This window comes from Pseudochaenichthys georgianus, chromosome 4 (genome assembly GCF_902827115.2).
Source record: "Pseudochaenichthys georgianus chromosome 4, fPseGeo1.2, whole genome shotgun sequence".
In the NCBI taxonomy this organism is placed as follows: Eukaryota; Metazoa; Chordata; class Actinopteri; order Perciformes; family Channichthyidae; genus Pseudochaenichthys; species Pseudochaenichthys georgianus.
In genome coordinates this window covers 6,407,562-6,428,923 of record NC_047506.1, presented here as the reverse complement: position 1 = coordinate 6,428,923, position 21,362 = coordinate 6,407,562, and the positions used below count along the sequence as shown (strand labels likewise).

The 21,362-nt window shown below is 43.9% G+C and overlaps 1 protein-coding gene across 1 annotated transcript in view; it reads left to right on the top strand.

Moving 5' to 3' along the window:
- Nucleotides 1–600: 600 nt before the first annotated feature.
- Nucleotides 601–21,362, top strand: part of LOC117445850 (uncharacterized protein C1orf21 homolog) — a 42,082-nt gene continuing 21,320 nt past the window's right edge. The window contains exon 1 of the mRNA XM_034081743.2: nucleotides 601–787. The gene's annotated coding sequence lies outside the window, so the exon portion shown is untranslated. The remainder of the gene's footprint in view (nucleotides 788–21,362) is intronic.

The following is a 21,362-nucleotide window of genomic DNA, read 5'->3' as shown; positions in this document are numbered from 1 at the left end:
CGATTCCGTGGTGGATCACTTTTATTTCTTGAAGAAAAATAAGAGTAATTTCCACCAATACTTTACAGTACTATATTAAAGTGACACCAAACATGGAGCATTTTATGAAGAAAAAGTGAAATATAGTCGATTGTTTGTCAAAATATCTTCAGATATTGCCCTGCATTATGTAGGATATAGGAAATATTAAGATCCTGTCGTTGAAGCAGTAATTTACACTATATTAAAGTTACACTAGTGCGGCCCCAGTGTTCTATGAAGAAAAGGTGAAATATAATCAATTTTTGTTAATGGGTTTCCTCTGCATTATGCATGGGAAATACTAAGATCTCGTGGTGAAACACTTATTTCTGGGACCAAAATAAGATTTAGATCAAGCAGTGATTTCCTATGCCTATATTAAAGTGACACCAAGTGACACTAAACAATAAGTATTTTATGAAAAACATGTGAAACATAGTCCATTTTGTTAATGGGTTTCCCTCAAATATTGCTCTGCATTATGCATGGGATTACTAAAATCTCGAGGTGGATCACTTTCATTTCTGGGACCAAAATAAGCCTCATGTCCAGCAGTGATTGGTGAGTTGGTGGGGCACTCCTCAGCAAGATGGCTGCATTGCTGCGCGCAATAGTGGCATCCTGGTGAAATGACGCAAGCCACAGTTTACGTTCAGTCCTTCAGGCTGTGAGCTCTCCGGTCTCCATAGCGCAGATCCCGCCCGACTCTCAGCCGGAAGACCGACCGGCTATCCTCCAGTGGACCGAGCGGACCCGGTTCATTTGAGTGAGTAACACCGTGAATTACTAGTTAATCTTCTCCCAGAGGTGTCATATATCCCTGGGAGTAAACCACGCTGCTGCCTGTGGTTTCTTTCTCTCTTTACTCCTCTCTTTTGTTGTTGTTTCCTGAGTGTGCGGTGATTACCCGGCGCTTTCCTTTCTGCACACCGCCTCTTCGCATGTATCGATGTTTTGTTACTTGGCGGTGCAGATATATCTCATAATTTCACGAGCGATACGAAAAGCAAGAGGGCTTCAAGTGGGATGTGTGCATTTCTGGGGATTCAGTAAGTGTGTGTGTGAATGTGCCTCGCTTGGCTTGGACAGCGTTGGCTCAGCGTATTTGAAATTTTCCACACATCCTGGTCTGCTTTGCCACCCTGTCCCGCTGCTCCCTCCCTGCCTGCTGCCGTTGTAGGGCCGTCTTTCGGGGGGGGAAACACTTCTGGTGGAGACAGTTTCTGGAAATGAAACTATGTGTACACACAGGGACACCGTTTGCACTACCTCTCCCAACAACCCTGCCTCCCCCTGTGGGGAACAAAGCCCCCAGTGTCTCCCTGTAGCACAGCTGGACACAGCTGTTGAGCCGAGGTGTAGCTCCATGCAGGAGCCCCAGGACGGAACTCTGTGGTGGGGCTAGGAGCTGTAGCTTCAGCCCCAGGACGGAGCTCTGTGGTGGGGCAAGGAGCTGTAGCTTCAGCCCCAGGACGGAGCTCTGTGGTGGGGCAAGGAGCTGTAGCTTCAGCCCCAGGACGGAGCTCTGTGGTGGGGCTAGGAGCTGTAGCTTCAGCCCCAGGACGGAGCTCTGTGGTGGGGCAAGGAGCTGTAGCTTCAGCCCCGGCAGGAGGGAGCACCGTTTTGGGGCTAGAGCTACTGCTGCTACTGCTTCTGTCCAGCATGTGTGCCTTCCAGCTCCCAGAGCATTTCAGGATATAAACCATTGCCTTCTGCTGATCACCACACATGCATTTAGAGAAACAAGGAATTACTCGAAAGCAGTCTGTTGCTCATTATTGCCTCAGAGGGAAGACAGGGAGCTGCTTATAATAGTAAAGCCACAACAGCCAGAATTAGATTTGATACACAGACTCATTTGCAACTCATTACCTAACACTCTTCTTCAAATGTGTCCTTCCTCACACATTATTATACACACAGCAGCACCAGAGAGACTGGATAACTGCTTTCCTGGCTGCTGCGTTCAAATGTTGCCATATGGCCATTAGCTAGTATTCCCCATGTGATCAACACCAGGCCATTACATCCATTTGGTGTCTGTGTGCAGCACCCTGGTGTGAAAGCATATTGGTGTGGCCAGCATTACAGCACGGAGCATGCTGTCACCAGAAGCTTACATCAGGGTTTTATACTGTACACGAGGTGACGATCATCACGTAGCAGCAATCCTGTGAGTGGATGTTGCGAGACCCCCCCCCCTCCCTGCTTGATTTATCTCCCTGTCCTCATCCATCTGCCTGCCTCACTTGCTCATCACATTGTGTGTGTGTGTGTGTGTGTGTGTGTGTGTGTGTGTGTGTGTGTGTGTGTGTGTGTGTGTGTGTGTGTGTGTGGTGTGTGTGTGTGTGTGTGTGTGTGTGTGTGTGTGTGTGTGTGTGTGTGTGTGTGTGTGTGTGTGTGTGTGTGTGTGTGTGTGTGTGTGTGTGTGTGTGTGTGTGTGTGTGTGTGTGTGTGTGTGTGTGTGTGTGTGTGTGTGTGTGTGTGTGTGTGTGTGTGTGTGTGTGTGTGTGTGTGTTCACATATGGCTTACGTATGGCATACACCTCCTCACTCTTCTTTCTCTTTCTCCGAGGCAGGAGGGTCTATTCTTAGTCCCTCTTCCTCATCCCCTCAATCATCTTCACCATCATCCTGGTGTCCAGATGGTTCACCTGTGTGGCCCCCTCACCTTGAGCTGATTAACAGCGGGTCAGGTGATTGCTTGGCCCCATGTTGGTGTCGTGATGTAAAGCCCGTGATGTCATTGGTGAGGATGTGGAGGGTTTCCATGGTTACCAGGATGTCTTCTGTGTGGGCGTGGGAGGGAGTTCCCATGACTGTGTCTTAAAACCAGCTTGTGTTTGCGTTGCATGCTCCGAGCAGCATGCAGTGCTAGTGCTGTCAGGTGTGATGAGGTAGTCTGTATTGCAGTGCCGAGAAAGCACAAGGCCAGCATAACACGATCCCTCCGGTTCCGTGTGTCTGTCACTTTGACTGAGAGGCCGATCGGTTCGCCCTACCTGACTGCATTTTCAAAGCTCAAGCAGCAAATGTTGCAGCATGAAAACTAAAAGCTGCACTCTGGTTGAAGGAAGGATGCAGGATAAGGATTTATTTTCAGACAATACTGACAACGAAAAATGACCTGCTCATCATGGCCGATACTGATCAGATGACCCATCATTTCCCGTTATTGTATTTTACACAGAAGCTTATAACCTGTAGTTTCTGCACAGTAAGGGTAAGAACGGCTAAAATAGTGAGTAAAGGTGGATTATTCAATACTCCATAACTCTGATCAAATATAACTGACATCCCTATAGTTTTCACAACCAATCAAAGAACAGTTCTTCCTGTTTTCTCGCTGGGGCACCTGCTGTTGTGCTGGTTCTTGGACACTTTGCAATGACAATAGAGTTGAATGTAAACAATCAAAATGTCAACATCAGCGACTGACTGCTTGGCTCTCTAGTCAGGGTGGTGCATTTAGTTCTGCTTCTTCTTCTCTGTGGTTATTGGCAGAGCAAACACCAACTGTAAAGAGGCATATCGTCAGAGACTTTATCAGAGCGTGTAGATGCTGCACTTTACGTTAAGATAATGAAAGCAATTTGGCTTCTACAGCGCTAACTTCACTATGGGAACATTACATTATATACATCGTACCTAATTGTACAATTATTTATATGCCTGATAGATTTTGTGCATCCCTGCTGGTGTCTTTATCATCAGCTCTGTTACTTCTGGTTAGTGTGTCTGCATTGCAGTCTACGTGCAGAACACTGGATGTGGTTTATTTCCTCCATTGGTCTGCCTTCTGACAGCTCGCCTTGACTCGGCATGGGTTGGCCGTGCAGCCTTCATGCATGCTTTGTGTGTTTGCCTCGGTCTCATGATAAAGCAGCCCTCTGTGTCCCTGCCTGTGTTTACAGTGCACTTTGTGTTCAGAGTCCAGTTGGAACGGGACATGGAGACAGGGTTCACTGCTGATTTAGATTGGCAATTCTTTTTTTTCCTTTCTTGTATTGCTGTGTGAATCTCTGCGCAGTGTTTTCCCATCAGATGGCATGCATCTGTTTCCAATCTGCACCGTAGATAACATGGTTTCTGATGGCATCTCTAGACATGATTCTTGTTAATGACAACTGCAATGTTGGACTGATGTGAGAAAATAAATGGACCGTTCAACCTCCAATTACAATATATTTAATAGTACAATAAGTGATAGGCGGAGGGATTATATCTCTTCGCTGGCCTGGGAGCGCCTTGGGACCCCCAGTCAGAGCTGGTTGATGTCGCCAGGGAAAGGAAAGCTTGGGGCTCTGCTGGAACTGCTACCCCCGCGACCCGACCACGGATAAGCGGGAGAAGATGGATGGATGGATGGATAAGTGATAGGGAAAATAAATAACAACAAACATGCTGCTGTCTTCGTTTGGGTATTGGTTATTGGTGCAAAACACTTTCATTCTGTTTTGTGCACAAACACTATATTACTTTGTGACATTTAATGTGTATTTGCCTTTCTACTCGAGATATGTTTTACCTTAGAAGAAAACAAGACATTGCAGGAACTAAATATGTTGTCATTTTAATTGATCTTGATACCTCAACATTGAGATGAATTCAGGTCAATAGCTATGATAGTGATCAATGTTCACTTTAAACATCCACCACTATAACTGTCTACAGGGAAAGGCAACACTTCAGTAAGCCTGTTGTTCATTGACTTCCAGGGGCCTGTACTACGAAGCTGGTTCAACCTAACCTAGATATGTTTGAGTTAGCCGGTTGGCCTAATCCAAAACATACGCGCTCTCGCTAAACGGTACTACGACGCGGGTTATCAAGTGGATCGCTCAAGCCAGCCGTGTCCTATCTAGTTAGGTGCGCGTTCACATGAAAGGGGTGGTATCTGGAGCATTCGACCAATCACAAACATGGAGAAGCGCACTGACGGCGCATCGTCATACTTCCTGAATGAAAAGTCAACTATAATATTAGACATATGAAGAAGTTAAACTTTAAACATCCATGACTTAAACACTTTATTCAGGATAAAAGCCACATAGCTGCACCTGCAAGGTGAATACAGCTGGTAAAAGAAAAAGTGTTTGAATGCGTACATTAACAGGTTTATGATGTCACTGCCCCGTCCAAGACACGAGTGGATCTGACTTTAATTACATTTGTCTCGAGTGTTTCGTCAACTTAATGTGTTGCTTAAATAATACTTCTGCATACAGTATGTGACACTGTGAGTGTTGCACGGCCAGATACGGCTCAGCTGACTCAGATAAGGAGAGATATGATACATTATGAAGTGATATGCCGCGGACTGTACTTAATGTTACTCTGATCCGGTTACTTATGTTGTGGCAGATATTTAAGTAAGCTTTCTTAACGCTAATGTTATAATAGTCAGATTGCTCTGAAGATGGGAGGTAATATTCTATTAATGTTCACGTTCACACAGTCGGTGATTTTTGCCGGCCGTCTTTCCTGCAACGGCAGCTTTTCTGTATTTCCTTTCTCCTGTAATATGACTTGATCGCTTTAAACTCCGCACACTGAGCTCTGATTGGTCAGCAGGCAGTGCTTTCACTGAGTTGAGCTCTTAGCCTGCAACCTAACCTGATCCCGACCAGGTTAGCCGCTAAGCATAAGTTACCATGGAGATCTAGCCTGCTAAAAAGAGAACCAGCTTCGTAGGACCGGAAATGTAGCCGGCTAAGCGAAAATCCTGCTTTATAGTATACCCCCCTGGTGAACCATATAATAATACAAATGCTAGGGCTGCAACTAACAACTGTATATTTGTATTTATACTTTATATGCAATCTATCTGCTGAGTAATGTCTCGATGAATAAGACAGAAAACTGTTTTAAAATGTCTTTAATGCCTAGTTTAAATGTCATGCTTTTTCCTATCAAAACAACAACAACAACAACAAATAACAGACTGTTAGCTTCACACTGATGACCCTGATCTGACCCAAGGCATGTTTTATGTCATTATTTTCAACGATAGTGAAGCATCTTTCTCTTGTTGCTTTTTTCTCTTGCTGAATGCTTTGCGTTTTTGCAAACGCTCCCTGAACGCCTCGAGTTAAAGAAACTTAAATTGAGAACGGAACAACACCAGATGTCATCAGCGTTTTTTAACAATGTCCAATCAGATTAATTGAATGGCAGGCCTTCTGTGGTGGCAGTTGGTGAAATGTGTATTCCGCAAATAACTCCAGCCACATCACAAAGTGCTGTCGGTGGATTGTGAATAACTAAATCTCCTGTTAGGTGTCATTAGTGTCTTTGACAGATTATATAAACTGTTGAATTAAGTCTATTGACTAAAAGGTTTCCTGGCTGTCGAGTGTGTCCCTGTGCAGGATAACAGACGAGGAAAAGAGATGGTTTGCATGTAAAATAATACATTTGTGGAAGTATCACACTAACCATGGAGAGACGTGAAACACAGGCTCATCTACAGCTAGTTGGTGAAGGATCGAGAATGCAAACATGTCATTGTGTTTCATTCACACAGACTTGCATCCGTAAGAGCTTTGGCAATTATCCTGCTGCATGCTCGCCCATTACGATATTCATTATCTTCCACTGTGGTAATTTCTAATTAATATTAATGCCGGTATTCTTCTATTTTGCTGGTTGGTCCGATAGCAATTCGGATGCATTTTTGGAAGAGGAAACATAAGTATCTTTGACCTGTTATGGCTGCTGTGTGGGAGTAAGCCTGCTTCATCAGCTGTGTGAGTTGTCATTTTGAAATGTAATGAACGAGTGCTTTTTCAGTCATACTAATATTGAATACTTATGATAGTAGATTTTACAGGTCTACACTGAGAAAATAGCAGTAGTCCTTTCAAATTCTAGAAACCGCAGCCAGGACCGAAACAAATGCTTTTTCCACAGACGCATTGAACTCACTTATTAAAATACATCTGAATAATTGAGCCAGATCTTAAATCAAGGGTTCAACAAGGAACTTTGCAAAGTGTGTTCTTTTGAAGAAAGACACTTTAGACTGGCTTTAATGACTCACTTTTCTGGTTGCTTTTCATGTCAACGCAGGAGGTAGCCACAATATCACTACAGCATTTCTTCAGTTACCTTTTTTAGATCATGTGCCTTCCTTTCTAACCACCTCAGGCTCTGACCTGCTTTTACCTCAGCCCCAACAGGAATCATAAGTACATAGTAGTATCAGCAGGGGACAAAAGAAACACGCTTCAGGCTGCGGCCCCACGAGGACGAATTTGGTCGTTTGCGTTACTGTTTAGTGTCATATAGACCGTTCGGCCACACGAGGACGACCGAATACGGCACTAAACGACTGAGGAAACGACAACGGGTCCCAAGGTGCATACGCCACTCTCTGGGGGGTCAAACAGCTCCGTGTGTGCGCCCTATACGGACATTTTCAGATCACTGATAGTGATTGCGCAATAGCCCCGCCTCTCCCCACCTCTTCTGCTCACCTCCGCTTACCCCGCGCCATTGCTGAAGTGTTTCGCCACCAACAACAACAACAATGGCGGATCGCAGAGTTGCTATCGTGCTCCGGACGCTATTGACCATGCTACAGTTGTTTGTGCAACATCTACAGCAATAATGATGAGGCAATAGCCCCGCCTCTCCCCACCTCTGCTGCTCACCCCCACGTCAAAGTAAACTGCACCCTGAATTCAGATTATTTATCTTTCTCTCGCGAGTGAAGTCTAGTCTGACAGGACGGAGACACGCAGCTCTGCTCCCCTGCAGCTCCTCCCGCTGCAGCAACACACACACTTCAAGTCAGATCATCACCCTTAGCTATTTTAATTACCTCTCAAACTCCCTAAGCTAGTTATAAATATGTTTATTTTTATAGTCGGCCGGGTCACTGATTACTGGATGAGCTGCTGCATGAGACAGACACTGACGCTGTCTGAAGAGAGGGAGGAAAAAAGAGAGGCTCCGCTCCGTGTATTTTATCATTATATTATATAGAGTCGTTATTCATTTGTTTTAAAGCTCAATAAATAACAAGGAAGACCTTTGACCGGCACTTTTATAATTTTGTCCAGAAGATTTCAACTTTAATACACGCTGACTGGCGAAAAAACTCTGCCCGGTTCCCTCGGCCCCCACCGCGGAGAATAAACAGAAGGGCAACCATGACAACCATGCTTCTTCGCTGCTTTTGTGGAGGAAGTTACAGCGCCACGTAGAGGCTCCTGCATATGTACTGCAGCTTCTCCAGCGGTTGGAGCTAAACGGAGCGGTCTCGTGTGGGCAGACACTATCCGGATAATTATTGCATGTGGACGGAAGCCCTTTGCGATTGCGTTTGCGTTAATCCTATGCGTTTAGCCGTTTTCGTCCTCGTGGGGCCGCAGCCTCAATTGACTTTTCCAGGGGATCTGTTTCGCTCTTGAGAAGTCATAGGTACAATGCCAGCGAGTAACAGGCCTCAGAGGAGACATTTCATCCCCCAGCCAGGACTCTGTAACGTGGAACAATCCATTTCTGTACGGTTTGCTTCTTCCTGGACCACCTTTCACTCCTTTTTTTTCGTCCTTCTCCACCCCCTGTCTCTGTTTCTCCTCTAAGCTGCAGTAGTGAAAGGAGCCGTGCATTTATGGGCCTGGAGTGAAAACATACGTCTACTCTCTTGCCAATGTGTAACAACTTGCCCAAAAACCTGCTTTTATTTCTGCAACAGCACATGCCTTAGCTATGTGTGTCTCATTGTCAGCCACGCGGCCAAGCTACAGTTTCCCCAACAGAACAGAGGAGCTCCTGTATCTCCCCCCCCATCCCTCCCCTCTCTGACCACTTGTCACCCTCATTACAACAGAAAGAAAGAGGAGAGAGTTGTGCTCATACAACAGCAGACCAGTTTAAATACAAGGAATCTACTTTGTTGTATTGGTGCATAACATAAGAATAGCAGAATGGAGATGTACACCTGAAGCAGCAGCAGCAGCAGCAGCAGCGCAGCACTGAGAGAAGCGTCTACTGTCCTGCAGCCTGAGTGTAGGTTGGCACAGCTTCCCAGGCTTGTCAGGCTGATGGAGTGCTTAAACAGGGACAAGAGGAGAGGTGCAGAGCATTTGCTGCCTGGCTAGAGTAAATATTATGGCGCGCTGGCCCAGGAGTTAAACTGAAACTCTGCCTTGTCACAGAGCGAGGCAAAGACACACTGCAGCACACAGCAGTGATTCTCCAGCAGAGTGTCACAGAGCAACTGCAGTTCGGCTGCTGTCATGAGAGAAAGCATTGTGTTTGTTAGGTTAGTCATTGGGGGGGGGGGAAGTGTTTGCTGCTGCACAAAGGTTGGCAGATGTATGTACAGTGAGAGGATGATATACATTTATTAGATGTCATAGAGGTCAATTCAAACATTTCTAATGAAAGTACAGTTGTAGACAGTAAGTTAATAATGGTTGGACTGCCTCAATTTCAGGGTCCTGGTATTGTCAACACTGGCGTAGTATCACTCTGGCCACTGGGTCACTGGAATAGAACAGAGACTATTTTCCTACTATTACAAGTCAAAATTGCAAATCGTTGATTGATTGATGGCAATATTGTAATTTATGTATCATTTAGACAAGGTATCTTGATTTGTCGGGTAATTACTTTACTGTTTTCGCTGTCATTCCTGTCCACTCTTTATTTTATAGCTATTCCATGGTAGATTCAGATTTATTACATTTGAGCATCAAACCAATAAACACTAAAACTCAACATAGATGTATGTCTTTGAGGAAGGAATTGCATATTGCAGCGTGATTTATGCACATTTCCGAAAATGTTCTAAACAAAACAGATATCGATAAAACATTACATTACATTGCATTTAGCTGACGCTTTTATCCAAAGCGACTTACAATAAGTACATTCGAAGACACAACCTTGAAGAAAACAGAATCATATAAGTACATCAGGTTTCATAGAGCCAAACATTTCAAGTGCTACTCAACTGGCTATAGATAAGCCAGTCCTTTATTAGTATATAAGTGCTTTGTTAATAGTTCTTTGTTAATAGTTCTATCGCTCGAAGTGGAGTCGAAAGAGATGAGTTTTCAGTCTGCGCCGGAAGGTGTGTAAACTATCTGCTGTCCTGATGTCAATGGGGAGCTCATTCCACAGTTTTGGAGACAGGATAGCAAACCCACGTGTTTTTGCTGATGGGAACTTGGGTCCCGCTCGCAGCGAGGGTGCAGCGAGTCGTTTGGCTGATGCAGAGCTGAGTGCACGCGCTGGGGTGTACAGTTTAACCATGTCCTGGATGTAGGAAGGGCCAGATCCATTCGCAGCATGGTATGCAAGTACCAGTGTCTTGAAGTGGATTCTAGCAGTTACCGGAAGCCAGTGAAGGGAGCGGAGGAGCGGCGTGGTGTGGGAAAATTTAGGAAGGTTGAAGACCAGATGAGCCGCTGCATTCTGGATGAGCTGCAGAGGTCGGATGGCACATGCAGGTAGACCAGCCAGGAGGGAGTTGCAGTAGTCTAGGCGTGAGGTGACGAGAGCCTGGACCAGAACCTGCATGGCTTTCTGGGTCAGCTGGGGACGTATCTTCCTGATGTTGTAAAGCGTGTATCTGCAGCAGCGGGTTGTAGCAGCTATGTTTGCAGTGAAGGACAGGTTGTTATCTAGGGTCACACCCAGATTCCTTGCAGTCTGAGTCGGGGAAACAACAGAGGTGCCGATGTTGATTGTTAGGTCAAGAGTGGGACAATCTTTTCCCGGAAGGAAAAGCAGTTCAGTCTTGTCAAGGTTGAGCTTGAGGTGATGATTAGACATCCACTGAGAGATGTCAGCTAGACAAGCAGAGATGCGTGCGACGACCTGGGTCTCTGAGCGGGGAAAGGACAGAATTAATTGGGTGTCGTCAGCGTAGCAGTGGTATGAAAAACCATGCGGGCTAATGACTGATCCGAGCGAGTTTATGTACAGGGAGAAGAGGAGGGGACCAAGAACAGAGCCCTGAGGGACCCCTGTAGTTAATTGACAAGGGTCGGACTCGGACCCTCTCCAAGTTACCCTGATGATGACCGAGGAGAGGGATGCTGCTTTGGCAGTGTGCAGTTCCTCAGTGACAGCAAGGAGAGCAGTTTCTGTGGAGTGACCTGTCTTGAAACCAGACTGGTGCGGATCCAGAAGGTTGATCTGATGGTGATAACAGGAGAGTTGTTTAAAGACAGCGCGTTCAAGTGTTTTAGACAGGAACGGGAGTAGAGAGACAGGCCTGTAGTTTATAACATCAGACGGGTTGAGAGTGGGTTTCTTTAGGAGAGGGTTTACTCTTGCCTCCTTGAGACTGTTTGGAAAGTGACCAGAACTTAGAGAAGTGTTGATGAAATGGGAGAGAAACGGTAGAATATCAGGAGCGATAGTCTGAAGGAGGTTTGAAGGGATAGGGTCCAGAGGACAGGTGGTAGGGCGGGCAGAGGTAATGAGGGTAAGAACCTCACTTGGAGAGAGAGGGGAAAAGGAGGTTAGTGTGCGGGTGGAAGGAGGGTCTGGTGACCCAGCGGTGAGTAAAGGTGAGTCAGAAAAAGAAGAGCGAATATCATCAATCTTTTTTTCAAAGTGGTTAACAAAGTCGCTTGACAGAAGTGAGGAGGGGGGAGGGGCTTTGGGAGGGTCCAAGAGCGTGGAGAAGATGGAAAATAGTTGTTTGGTATTGGAATAGGAAGATTGGATCTTATCTTGAAAGAAAGTGCTTTTTGCCTGAGAGATCGAAGCAGAGAAAGAGGAGAGGAGAGCCTGATAGGTTAGGAGGTCGTCACAGTGTTTGGATTTCCACCGTTTCCGCTCTGCTGCCCTAAGGACGGTTCTATTAGCATGCAGTGCGTCATTTAGCCAGGGAGCAGGAGGGGACTGACGAGCCTGCCGAGATGTGAGAGGACAGAGAGAGTCCAGAGAGGATCACATGTCTGTTTTTGTCATAACTTAACACTGTAAAATAATGATACACACCCTGTAAATTAAATATTGTCATAAGGCAGTCCAGCTCATTGATTTGCATTTTAAATATTGCGAGTGATTGCTTAACACACCCAGAGATATGAAATGGGTATCCACGTCTGTGTTATTGACATGGTGATAGATTGTATTTTCTGCAGTGTTTTTTTTAATTAGAGGCGGGCCACTGTAAGAGACGACAACCCCAACTAACATCATAACATCTGGATACATGTTTATGAGATAAAACATTAACTTTGAGGTTATAAGACCAGAGGAACTGAAAGTCAACTTTATTGTCAATCTTTCAGTTTGTGTGTACAGACATAGAGATCGAAATACCGTTTCCCACAATCCCGAATACAAAAATACAAATATATATATATATAAAATATGTATCCTATATATATATATACACGATCAACAGACACATTTATACATATGCACAACAATCAATATATACAAAATAACAGTCACTTCAATATCTTTGTGCAAGATTGTCCATAGCAGCGTAAAAAGTGTTTACTGCTTGACATTTCAATGTTATTGATCATGAGATGCATGATGATATACGTGACTTGCTTAACAAATGTGTCTTAACCTTTCTCTAGGGGAAACCCTGTTAAGCTAGCATGTTGCAATGCCCTGATGAGCTCAGAGGGTGGCTCAGCGTTTAGTAATGCAGCATGATGAAGCAGAGGATGAGTCTCTGCCCTGTCACAGGTGGATACGCTGAGACCCGCCCTACAGCTCTGATACTGTGGTTTCGACCGCGAGTGAAGTCACCGCCTCCCCTCCCAATCTTACAAATCCATTATCTTTCCTGGAAGCTCAACCTCAGCCAGTTACTCCTGCTTACAGAAGCTCTCTGACAAGACCCACAATATTAAAGAAAAACAGAAACCTGCTCCACACCTCCCCTAACCGTTCTCAGAATTCTCTTCTCTCTTTCGCTTCTGCTCAGCCAGTTTTTCAGGCTCTGTGGTCTCTGGCTCTGGCACAACCCGGTGTTTGAGAAACCTTCGCTCCGCACACTGCTGACTCTGTGTGCACGGGGTTGTGTTTATGCAAGCATGTACGTTCACATCTCCCTCCACACAGTCCTCTTGAGTTCCTCCTTTGACAAACTTGTAAAGAAGGCTTATTCACACGACTGAGAGTAGGTCAACTCCCACCTCGTGGTGTGCAGGCATGGGCAAGCCTGCGCGTCTGCCAAATCGTCTTCATTTTCAGGGCATGGCCTTTTCCCCTTGGGTTAAGGATTGCTTTTTGCTTGAACATGCGTTTAAGACAGCTGAAGATTTGATGTGTTCTCAAGATGTTATTGCTGTTTTGACGTATTTGTTGCTTACGGGATAAAATACTGATGCTAAATCCGGTGTAAGTTTAGCTACAAATGAGTCAATACCTGCTGGCTGACATCATGGCATTATTTATAGCTCTGAAGTAGACTTCTGCCTTGCTTTGGCAAGTATCCCCATGATGAATGTTAAGGATCTGGAGGGATTGCGTAGCTCCTGAGGTGGTGTTGTGCCAGTTGGTATTAAGAAATCTCATCCCCCTCAGACGACGGAGTGTTTATAAGATCATGTTGGCTCAGTGAGTGTGTGTCTGTGTGTGTGTGTGACAGGAGCAGCGAGACATACTGTAGTTGGTTCGTGTGAGGGTCTTGCACCTTTTGATGCTTTTCAGAGACTACAGGAGGAGAGGAGCTCCAGCCCAGTTGTCCTATGGGTTAGAGCAACACTGTGCAACGCCCCACTGTGGTCTCACACGTGGCAGTGAGCAGACCACTGGGGAGAGCTTAGTATTAACTCAGGCTGATTCCACATGGAGACACCAATTCTTAAAGTATATTCACTTATATTGACCAGTAAAACAAATGCAAATTGGTTGGAGGATGCAAAATAGATGTCTTTAGCATTTGCTTACCTGAATATTCCTAAACCTCTAGACTCCTTTTATTATTGGGCTTTGTTATGCCTTAGTGCTCCCTTGTTAAAAAGCCGTTTATACCTGGTGCATGACTATGGGTTTCCGGATTTCAATCAAAAAGTAATTTTCCCCTCTCTGACTGTTTCATTGGAAGAAACTTTAGTGGCTTTAAGAAGTAAAACCAGACACTATTATTCCAAAGAAAGTTGGTTAATAAACACAATGTAGTCTAGCAGATCTGTGGAAACATGTTGTTATTGTCAAGAATGAGAATTGCTACTTTTATGGTGCTTGTGGAAAATAAATGTTTGATACAACAGCATCCTGATAATCTTGTTTTTTTTTTTTTAAGATTGGAAGGCTGTGAAAGATTTTGGATTTTCAAAAGAAACTTTTCCTAAAGTCCTAAAACTGTATTCCAGTGTTTCCCCTAGGTTTACTGCTTTGGGGGGGTGCTGTCTGAGCGGGGGGGGGGGCATTGGGATATTTTTTTTTTTAAATCCTCTGGAGCAGAGAGAGGAGCTGTGGATTATTGTTATTGATTATTGCATCAGTGTTTCTTAGGGTCAAAAACACTAAACTCAGAACTGTGAAAAGTGACAGTAGATATAGATTAGTTGCAATATGGTGCTATATATACATTAAAAAAAAATAAACCTTCAATATCAGGGGGGGCGCGGGGCTCCTTTGGCGGGGCGCAGCACCCCTCCAAGACAATGGTAGGGGAAACACTCTATTTTCAAGATTTCCCTGCGACTTCCTGACCTTCCTTTTAAAAAGACCATGCCTGAGGGTTCTTGACGTAGCCCCTTGAATTTCAACACTTAACTGATTATTGTGTAATTGAAGCATCCCTATATTACAGTGTGAGAAAAAGTTTTTAGAGAGTACTTGTCTATGGACAAGTGAGTTTGGCAATTTACTTGTCCGAATACATTTTTCACTTCTCCAGAATGGACAAAAATTGGGGCCACTGGAATCTTCTTCTTCGTCATCGTATTTTACATTTTCCCACGTTTTTTACGACACCGCTAACGTAAGTGAGCGGTAAGATTTTACTGCATCACACATAGGGTTGGGTATCGTTTGGATTTTAACGATTCCGGTTCTGCTTTTTGATTCCGGTTATTTTCGGTTCTCGATTCCGGTTCTTTGAGAGGGTAAAAATAAGTCAAACTGGGAGAAAAATATATTTATGAAAACATTAAGTCAAATCTGTATTCCTATTTACAAATCACTTCATACTGTTTAATTTCTTACAGTTATTGAATACAATTATATAAAAATAATCTATGCATTGTTTAGTTAGTTCTAAGTGGTGCAGTTTGAGAATGTACAATTGGCCCAGTGTCCTCTGATGTTACACTGCAACCTGCCTGTGAGACAGAGTCCAACACGTCTGTGTCAGTGGCGGTTCTAGAACATTTTACATGGGGGGGCAAAGGGGAGGCAAGAAGTCATGCCAGGGTGGCATGGGAGGGCGGACAGTACCTGGTATTTTATACTGTATATAACCTATTTATTGTTAATTCATGCCCTAACACAAGTGTTCTTAATACACAAGAGAAACAAGGTGTTCAGACAAACAATCGGGTGCCCTTTGAGTCCCCCATGCTTACCTCAACCATTTTAAATGAAAGGAAACTACAAAATGTATTTTAAAGCAATTAATTAATGGAACAGGTTGTTTTGCATTACAATGTAAAATTAAATATATATTTTGTTTTAAAAGAAATGTGTTGTCTTAGTATTAGACAGACATATTTGCATGTCCTCACTAAGCATGATTACATATTAATTTTATATTAAACAAATCAAAATGGCCAATTATTCCAAAATGTTGCTGCTAATATAATCATATGCTTGTCAACTTTAACTGATCAAAAATCAATTCTGAAAAAATACTTGAATTATCTATGAAATTGCAATATTGTCCCTCAGTTTGTTTCAACCCTGTCACGCCATACCATTTACCCTCCTATTAAAATAATGGATCAGTCCATGTGTGATCTGCATTGAGGGAATTACATCACAAAAGTGTCAGTTTCTTCTCTTACCTATATTTCAGTTTTTGTATTTTCAGATTAAGATTGACAAGTTCAACATTTCAACTATGTTGTATGAATTAATAATAGTAAATAATTAATAGTTTTGCAAAATATTACAATTTTGTAATGTCCTTGATTTCCATGTGGTGCCATATCTTAGCTAAACAAGGTCTCATGCCTACTTTTTGTCAAAAACTTCAACCCGGTTACATTTTTTCAAGGAAATTCCTAGTAGGCCTAATTATTTATATGTTGTGCCTGAGGTGGGAAAATGTAACTAGTCCACTACCAGATGTTATGACCAAACATTTTGGTTTCATTTTTCAAAGATATAAAGACCCAAAAGGCACCCGATTCAGAGAATACTCTAATTCTGCATACTGTAAGTACTTAATTATAATTAAGTACACAAATGGCATCACCCATCTCTTCAGAGAGCTAAAGGTGACCTGTGCAGCAACACATTTCAATCAATATTTGTCAATACTAAGAGCTGCTAGATTGAGCTGCTGTAATGGAACATGTAAGGAGAATAAGAACATACCATGTGGTCCAGCTGGAGTTTCATCTGCCTCCTGATCCCTGCCTCTGGCCCTCTTTCTGATACTTCATCTGTATTCCTCACATACATTTCTTCTTCTTCACTAATGTCTTCATCTCCTGCTCTGACCCTCCTGGTCTCTTCATCTCCTCCTTTTCCTCCTGCTCTGACCCTCCTTCAGTGAACTCTCTTTTCCTTTTCCTCTTTCTGTTCGTCCTGATCACTTCTCAGATATGTCTTTTTGTTGTTGTTGAATCACTCCTATACTCTGGCCTGCAAGAGTCTACTTGTGAAAAGCACTGGTACAAATGCTTGTGTAACTTTACACGTTAGGGCCATGTAGCCTAGCTAATATGTAGCATATCATAAATATAACATCAGAAAGTATTGATCAAGCGCACACAGGCAGCTGTGTTTGGATCCAGTTTTTACGGTAAAGGATGTATCCTGGTTTCATTGATCTGGCCTCATGGCTGTGATGTGTAGTTTACGTGGATTTAATAGTAGGCTACCGCGTAGTTTAGCAAAGTGATCGATCTCCCAGCTAACGCTGTCTGCGTAGTATTTTGTAACGTAACGCCCCAAACAGCGCCCGTCTGTTACACGCTATCGATTCAAACGGCAGCGTTTTATTAATATTTAGTTTCAAGCTCTCGTCCTTAGTAAAAACAAAATTAGTGGAAAGGGAAATGCTCCCAGGGGAAGCTGATCCATAGGTGCTGAGACAGCTCGCTCTCCCTCTGCAGCGGTGTGAGCCGCGGTCTGTGTGAACGCCGCTCCGCAGTTTAATGCAGGGCCGTAGCTGCGTTTTTAACGGGCCTAAAATGATATTTAAAATGATTCAATTTTAACTAATGAAATGCTTGTTTCGTTGCTTGTGGAAATAGTGTAGGTTTGTTTTAGTACAGTTTTAGGGAAACAAAAGTTAGGGGGGCAGCTGGGGGGGAAAGGCTCTACAGTGGGGGGGGCAGATGCCCCCCCGTAGATCCGCCCCTGCTGTGTGTCCAACACATGTCCTGCAACACACATGCTGCAACCTGCCTGTAAGACAGAGTACAACCACACATGTCCAACACATAGGACATAACCTAATAATAATAATAATACATTAGATTTATAGCCTATAGGCCTAGCGCTTTTCTACAACTCAAAGACGCTTGCAAGCTTACACATGTCCTGCAATACACATGCTGCAGCTGCCCAGCTGCTCACTGTTTGTAAAAGTAAATAAATAGTATTTTCATTTCAATAACGTAGATACTTTCTATACCCTGCTTCATAAACAATACTGACATCCCTGTGGTCCTCCGAGTCTGGGGGTCCGGGGATGTGAGGACAGCGCGAGGACACAGACAGGGAGGCTGCTTCACTTCATAAAGGAAATGGCGGTCAATATTAACAACACAGGAGCTAAAACGCTTAATAACCTTCATTACGTGTTAGAGAAAGAACATAAGCAAGTTTGACAAAGATGAGGCTGTTAAATGGGCAGCGGATCCGCTGTGTGTAGAAAGAGAGAGATAGAGAGACGCTGAGCTGCACCGTGCAGCGATCAGCTGATACGGAGCATAGAGAGAGAGCTGCGGTCCGCGGGGCTCGGCCTCGCCTCCTGTCCTCACAACTCTTATTAATCCCGGTACCGGACAATTGTTATTTGTTCCTACTCGGAACCGAGTTTTGCTTCCCAACCCTGCCACTGTGCTACACTTCCCGCCCCGCCCCCGTCTAACTGTACAGAAAGCGGCGAGATGCATTTCCTTAGGAATCGACAAGCAGAACCGAAACTAACATTTCTAAACGAACAATGGAGGACACGTACAATTTGCGAATGAGTTCTGCCTTTTGTAAACTGAATGTATCAATCATTTGTCAATAAACGTCACTTGTCCGCCGGACAAGTCAATTGAAAGATCTACTTGTCCGATATTGTAAATAACACGTCCCGGATGGTGGGACGTGTACTTTTTCCTTGTTGCAGGCCTCAGTTATGTATTTATAGCTGTAATTGGCTTTGTTTTAGTCGGCCCGCTAACTGTAGTTTATTTGTATAACCCAAGTAATAGGAGCGTGGTTAACAGACTCCCACAGCCTACCATTATCCCTGCACACAACAATAGCTCTGCGACTGCTAGGTCTATCTTTAGCCTGCTCCTACTCACAATTTGATGTTTCAATACACACAAATCAAAGCCCTTCAACAGATGCTGCCCACACACAGGAGAGGAGACCCATTTGAAACTTGAAAAATCTATCAAGGCTGCTCACATTTCTCACTTCACTTCCTTCAGTGCGTTCAGAAGGGGAGTCTCTGCTTTGCTGATCTAATACTCGCTTTAGTTCTACACTAATAGCACAGAGAAATCCGACTTTTCCCTCTCCTCGCTCCTTAAGCAGCTGTCTGTGCCTTTTTTTACTCGACATATTCTGCCTCTGTAGCTCTCTCTGGCTTTTTCTTCTGTGCTCCGCTGTGCTGTGATTCTCTGTCAGGCAACAAGCGCCCCTGCGGCAGTGTTTCAGGGCAAGATCCTCATCCTCCTCATTTTTAGCGACTCTGTCAAGAGACGGATTATGCTGGACGAGGTTATATTATTGAGGCTGCATTAAGACGTCCCAGCTGTGCATGTCTGCCTGGGTTTATGATTGAGTCGTGGTGAGAGGTGTCACAGGCGGCCTGGAACAGCATGATAAGCGGCTCTCTAGACCAGGACACGCACTCGGGCCACAGGTGATGCTACACACAACCACACACATCTGAGGCTTGTGTGTGTGTGAGGTACAGCTGCTTCTCACCTCCCGGCCCTTTGAGAAATTCATGTCCAAGCTCCAGAGATGAATGATGTCACCCGGAGAGATGAGGAAGAGATTTACACATTCGCAGCAGAATCATTCATTTACACTTAGTCCAATAGGTTTTGTTGTGACTGTAATCGCCATAGTGATGCCACGTTTTCCAATAAAAAAAAAATGCACATGTTCCCCTAACCAGATCAGCCATTAAGTGTAGAAATGACGTGTGTCCTTCATTCATGTACCTTCAATAGCTCACTAGAAAACAAGCTAATAGTTGACTCCTGATTCTGTGTCATGTTACTCTGGGACAGTTTCTTCCATCCATGTTGTTTGTTCAAAACTAATTTTCCTAATTTCTTCTCAGATGTTTTGGTGTCATGATTATTCCTTTGTTTTGTTAGAATGTAAGCTCATTTTTCAAATGTTCTCGATGCAGTTTACAGAAATTCTACGAGTACAAGGCACATTTTTAATTTCTACCGATCACAATATTACAAAACATGTCAGATGTATTTTGAGTTTTGGATAAAAACTGATAGCCCTAACTCATCTGGGAAGAAAGAGAAATCTGACGGGGAAACAAATAATCAACCAGACAATCACACAGGTTGTAAACATCCAACAGTTTACAGATAGCGGTATTTTCACAACTTTAAAAAAGATAACACGGAAAGGCAGCACACCTGTATTCTCACTAATGATCCTTTATTTGTAGCCGAGTGTATTTTTTCTTTTAATCCATATATTTAACTAGCTAACTGGCTTCTTTTTAGCCATGTCCTTGCATTCACACATCGCAGCAATAACTTGGCTTTTCATAGTTACTCTTTAGGAAAGAGGGCAACATTGACGGTAAAACGACCCAACTGGGATTATCCCTTAATAACCAAACAACCCCAACAACACACAGCATGGTCACAGCCTTTCATACAGTTAATGTACAGAAACCCCCTCCTGTACACCTGGCGCTTTGTTGTGTCCAGAGAGGTGGTAGCCGGTCGGCCGCAGCCTAAACACAGGGGTAAACACCGTCTCCTGTCAGCTTCAAACGCTCTGAGGATCACTGAAGGAAGGAGGAGGGAGGAGAGTCTTTTGAAGCTCTGGGACTCTCCGCCTCCTTCTATACCACCTATTTTCCATCTTTCCCAGATGTCTTTGTCTCTTCTGCCTCTCTAAAAAAGCCTCCTCCTCCTCCTGTCACTTACAGGGAGCTGCAGATTTGATTTTGGATGTGGGTAATCATTGACTGCCCCCATATGTATTTGTGTGTGTTTTTTGTTTACATGACAGCAACCAATGATGGCATGTGTGAGTGACATGGAGACTATCTATAGTGTCTGACAGTGTGTCTGATTGACTGACAGCGACGTTCACAGCTTCACGTCAGCTGTCCTGCTGAGTGGGAGCGCTGTTCACTGATTTCCACTTTTCTGAATAATAATGAAGTTTTACATTATTTGATTCTTCTCACCATATGATGTTGAGAGGGAGCAAGATGGGGAAATTCTGCTTCAACAGTCTAAACCTTCTAAACAAAGCAGCCACGTATTGCAATATGTTTGCATGGCAATTTCAACAGACAGACAATAAGTATAGATCTCTAAACTAACTTTGTGGTAACATTTGAGTTCTTTCTGATGAGGTCAGCAGGACTGTTGGGTAGTTGTCATGGAGACATCAGAAAAATGATCTGATATGTATCCTAATAGATAAAACGGATGCTAATAAACTCAATAACTTTCAGTTGAAAAAAGGTTATACATCTCAGAAGATTTCAATGTTCAGCCTATTGTCATTGTTTCAAATTGCAATAGTACTGTAATGTGACTTGGTGTGATACTATTATGTTTTGGAGCCATTGGTGATTACCTCCCCTTTTCACAATGGACGCTTCTATTAGCTAGCGCTCAGACACATTCAACATGATAAGCTAAGAGCCGGGACATGTATTAGCGGTTGACCAATCACAACAGAGCCAGCCAGCTAACCGATCAGAGCAGACTGGGCTCTGGTTTCAGACAGAGGGTGAAAAGAGGTGCTGCAGTACAGGCAGTATGAGGAAAATAAAGAGC